This window comes from Neovison vison, chromosome 12, assembly GCF_020171115.1.
Source record: "Neovison vison isolate M4711 chromosome 12, ASM_NN_V1, whole genome shotgun sequence".
Lineage (NCBI taxonomy): Eukaryota > Metazoa > Chordata > Mammalia > Carnivora > Mustelidae > Neogale > Neogale vison.
The window spans coordinates 6154993-6160358 of NC_058102.1; positions in this window are offsets into that span (position 1 = coordinate 6154993).

The window sequence follows — 5366 nt, forward strand, 5'->3', positions numbered from 1 at the left end:
TCCCGGACACCGAGTGCTTGGTGGTTGATAAAAGGAATCTACTGCACAGACCCACAGTAGCCCCATTCTGCAGATGGGAAGCAGCTTGGGCCAGAGGTGGTCATGATGTGCTTGAGGTCACTCAGCCCTGCCTGGAGAGCAGAGTTCTGGGACCCTGGAGGGGGGAGGGGGCGAACAAGACACCCCAGAAGCCCATTACCCCAGTAGGTGCATGCTGTCCCAGGCCTAGAGGGGGAAGGTATTAGGGACTGTGGGATCCCCCTGCCTCACTTAGATGCCTGGCTCAGATCCTGGGAGAGAGCAGAGGCTCCCTGCTGGCAGCGCCAGGCCTGGGCCAGAGGAGAATGCTCTCTGCCAGGTGCAGCCCTGGCCCCAGCTGGTCTGCACCGGGGAAGCCCCGTCTAAGAGCTGGGTGCTCCAGCCAGGCTGGAGAAGCACTTCTGTGCGGGACCAGGGGTGCTGCCAAGAACCCTGGGGCTTGGCAGGTTGCTCTTTGGCAGCCAAGAGGGAGATGTTCAGAGACCTCTGGATTCTGCCTATAGACTGTCTTGGGCAGCCTGGTTAGGAAATGAACTCCCTGGCTCTAGCGGTATTCAAGAACAGGTGATACTTTAATGATAACAATGGATTATATGTCCGTTATATCTCCAATCAGAGCATCATTCCCCTATTTTTTTTTAAAGATTTTACTAATTAGAGAGCTTGCACACACAAGCAGGAGGAGGGGCAGAGGCAGAGGGAAACCCCATGCTCCAGGCTGAGCAGGGAGCCCAACACAGGGCTTGATCCTAGGACCCTGGATCATAGATCATGACCTGAGCAGAAGGTGGACGGTTAACGACGGAGCCCCGCAGGCACCCTAACTATATATACATAAGACAGACAGACACCCTCTTAGGCGCGAGCCTTGTGTAATCAGTCACTCGGACATGGCACGTGAGTGCCTACTGGGCGCCAGCACACAGAGATGAGGCCAACAGCGTCACCTGCCCATCACCCTCGGTGCCTCTGCGGGTGTCTTGCCCACGGAACAGAGCCTCGCTCGGGCCACGTTACAGGCCCGCTGTGGTCCTGCCTCCCTCTCCAGCCTTACGTACCGCCCTCCACGCACGCTGAACTGCATAGTCTTTTTTTTTTTTTTTTAAATATTTTATTTATTTGAGACAAACAGTTGGGGTAGGGGCAGAGTAAGAAGCAGACTTGCGCAGAGCAGACAGCCCAAAACGAGACTTGATCCCAGGACCCTGATATCATGGTCCGAGCGGAAGGCAGACGCTCGATGGACTGAGCTACCCGGGTGCCCTAAACTGCACATTATTGACTCTTCTCCGTCCCCCAGTGGCCATGTTGATCCTCTGTGCCTATGCAGCTGCCTGCAATGCCCTTCCCAGCCATCTTCACCAACAAACTCCTCTTGTTCCTTCCCATACGGCTGATGTCCCCTCCAGGGAGCCCTCTCGGACTGCCCTCGCTCCAGCCCCACAGCCCCCAAGCATTTCCTTGACTGTGGGGTTCTGGCCTGTTCCCCCAAAGATCTTGAAGGGCAGAGCCATGCCAGAGCCCTCTCAGGGCTGTTCCTGGGCTTGGTCTGAGGCTCCCGGCGGGGGTGCTCGAGGAGTCCGGAGCGGTCCATGCAGAGCTGAGGGACCAACTCTGGATCCCCTTTCTCCGGGAGCATCAGTAAGATCGCTGGACCCTTGGCCATCCCTGACATCTCCTAACTCAGGGGCCCTGGGCCAGTCGGGAGGAGCTGAAGCCAGTTCTGAAGGAACACAGCTTGGCCAAATGTTTACAGACCTCAGAGGAGGACCTCGTTCTGGAAATGGGGCCCAGGAGAGAACCTTGGCCCCAGACTGTCCTCCCATCATGCCAGGCAGGGCCCAGAATGGGAGAACTCTCAGATGTTCCTGGCATCCTTTCTCCAAGGAAGCGGGCAGGCAGGGGAAGGCAGAGGGCCCAGAGGTGATCTTTTCCTCTCCCACGTTCCACGGAGGACCGTTCTTCCATCATCCTGACGGCTGGGTGGGGGGACTGGACCTCGCTGAGCCTGCCCCACGCCCAGCCCTTACTGCAGCAGACAGAAACCAGTCAGGATCTCGCTGGCCAGAAATAACAGCCACGTCCCGGAGAGAAGAGACCAAGGGGATGGGTGTGGGCAGGCAGAGGGAAGGGGGAAAGGCTGGTTCATCACCCTGATGTGAGGCCACAAGGTGCCATCCTCAACACCCAGCCCTGCAGACCCCAGCCTGTGCCCATCCTGGTGGAGGGTTTGGGGCTGAGAGGAATCGTCTTAATGCACGGGGCAGAGCAGGGAGTGTGAGGATCCCCTTTCCTGCCTCCTGGCCCCTGGGCCCTGGCCAGGGCTGTGTGCCTTGTTCCCTCTTCTGCAGAAATGGATGGGACCAGCCTCCTTGTGTGATTGTGGCCATTGCATGGGCCAGCCCCTGAGCCGTCCTGAGCCCCAGGCTACAGGCAGGAAGGAGGCAGGCTTCGGGAGCTAGAGAGGCTGCTTTTTTTTTTTTTTTTTTTTAAGAGGGCTTTTCTTGTACGCCCTGTGCAATATCTTCACAGACCAGGTACCCCTCCCACACACACACCCATGCACACACCCCTTCCTGGCTCCTCTGCCTCTCCCCAATTCCCTGGAGACCCTGGACTTGGTGCTGCCCCATCCCAAGCTTGCTTTGTTAGATGCTTTCTGGCAGCCTCGGGCTATCCCCCTTCGTGGTAGGAACAGGAACATTTGCTGGGCAACTGAGTTCTCCAGTTCTCGGAAAAGAGAAAGGAGGGGCCGGATCCCATGGAAGCCTGCCCTAGGGACAGTAATTAGATCCTAGGAACCCTGCGGTTTGTTTCTGGCCGGTGGTGGGTGCGTTTGCAGATGTTCTTGCCTGGGAGTTGGGGAAGAAGATGAGGACCCATTCCTTCATGGGGGATCAGCAAGGGGTCCCCCAGGGCCTGAGGCAGATGTGTTGTCAATAATTGAATGAATCTTCCCAGCTGACCTAGCACAGGCAAGGAGGCCGGCAGCCTGCCCAGCCGCGCTGGGGTGAGGGAATGCTTCCCTTGCCTCTGTAGCAATATTCAGCTTCTTGTTTAAATATTAAATTGGATTGCCCTCCATCTGAGGGCCTAACAGAGACGGAGGATGAGTGAGTAAAAAGTGTTCCTGAAAGTCTGGCTTCATGGTTCACTTACTCCGAAATCTCTTCTAGTCCTGAAGGGTTCCCCAATAATGGGTCTGTGATTAAAGGAGCGAGACTGATACAAAGCAAAGGTCAAGCAAAGCTTTATTTTACGCCAATCACCAAGAATCAAACCAACTGTTCGGGCCGTGCCTCTTACAGAGAGCGCGACCCCTCCCTGCCTTACAGACTAGCTTTTAAGGGCAAAGGCCCTGTGGTTGGGCCTGGTCATGCATAGGTAGCCAATGAAATTTTAACAGACAGAGAAAGCTGCACAGTCATGCTAGGTCATACACGGGTGGCCAACTGAATTACAATTTACCCTAGTAGATACTTGAACCAGCCTATCACCTTGGTCAGAATTGGCGCCCAAAAGGCGGGACCCACACTCCTTGGTAGCTAGGGAGACAGTATGTGCCCCTACTGATTGGATACCTCCACCTAGCCTGACCCACCCTTGTATTTGGGCTTTGTTACCTGGAACTGGTTTCCCGGGCTTGCTTTTAAGTAAGTCCCCGAGGCGGGGCACGGTCAGTTTAAGTTTTACTGCATAAACAACAAAATCACTGTTTAACCGTAGATGGAATCCCTCTGGCTAAATAGGCCCTTACAGTCCCAACAGGGGCCAGCCCAGTGCAAGGCATGCCGGGAATTCTGCTGTACGGTGCGGGCTTGAGACTGGACGCAGGTTTCGGGAACTGACAACCAGCCGTGGACTCAAGGGTGATCCAGGCTGTGGTGGAGGGAGCACACACTTCCCTGGGCAGGGGGCCATAGTAGGAAAAACCAAAGCCATCACTTGTATGGGGGTGGGGGTCATAGCCTTGTGCCACCACCAACACAGATCAGAACCCAGCCCTCCCTCCCCGCCCTACCAAGTCCAAGGAGAGAAACAAGACCAGAAAGGGGGCCACCGGCTGCTAGAAACAACTCAGGGTGATTGAAACCACAAGGCGTTTATCGCACCATGTGATATATTGGTTAAGAAACCCAGGAAGCTGTTACAATGAAAAGATTCCAAAAGACAGTTGCCTAAAGAAGGCAAAAGATGGGGACGCCTGGGTGGCTCAGTTGGTTGGATGACTGCCTTCGGCTCAGGTCATGATCCCGGAGTCCTGGGATCGAGTCCCGCATCAGGCTCCCAGCTCCATGGGGAGTCTGCTTCTCCCTCTGACCTTCTCCTTGCCCATGCTCTTTCTCACTGTCTCTCTCTCAAATAAATAAATAAAATCTTTTAGAAAAAAAAAAAAAAGGCAGAAGATGGTTCCTGCCTCAGGTCACAGTCCCCAGGTGAGTACTCCGAGGCCCTGGGGCCACCCAGCCCCACCCCCATCCCACTCCACCCCACCCACCGCCCCAACCTGGGGCATTGAAAAGGGTCCAGCTGCTGCCATTTTCCGACCAGCTGGAAGGAGGGAAGACAATGCCCAAGGCCAACGGCTCTAATCCCAAAATTTGCATACATCACTCCTGCTCGCATCCCATTGGCCGGGACTTAATCACTTGGCCACACCCAGCTGCCAAGGCTAGTCTGAAGCCGGGGAGCACACACCCAGCTAAAACCCAGCGTGTCCTACTCCTAAACAGATTGAGAGGGGGAGAGACAAAGAGAAACAGCAGTGTCTGTCACACACAACCAGCAGGCTGGTGGCACAGTGCTTCGAGGGCTAGTTAAGTCAGCCCATCAATAGCTTTGTATCTTCGAGGATCTCGTGAGTTGATTTTTGGTCTCGAGCTTGTCCCCTCATGGCTTCAAGATTGTTGCCACTGCTCCAAGCCTCACACCCTTAAGCGCTAATGCAAAAAGGCAGAGAAGAGAATGTTCCTCTCTTGTGTCTGTGAAAACTTTCTCAGAACCCCTCTCCTCCAGCTGACTTGCCCTAATTCTCATTGGCCACATAAGCAGTGTATGCCCATTCCTACCCCAGTTACTAGCAAACGGAGTCCAAAGGCTCAGGACAGAGCAGGGGAGCATGAAGATCCCTCTTCCCTGCCTCCTGGCCTCTGTGCCCTGGCGGGGGCTACGCCTTGTCACCTTTTTTGCAGAAATGGATGGGACCAAGGACTGACTTAGACCCACTGACATTTACCACCAAGGCCTGGGAAGGGTGCCCTACTTCCCTTTAACACAAGGCCACCTGAGGGCCGAACAAAATCAGCGTTCCCTTTGCAAAAGAAGAG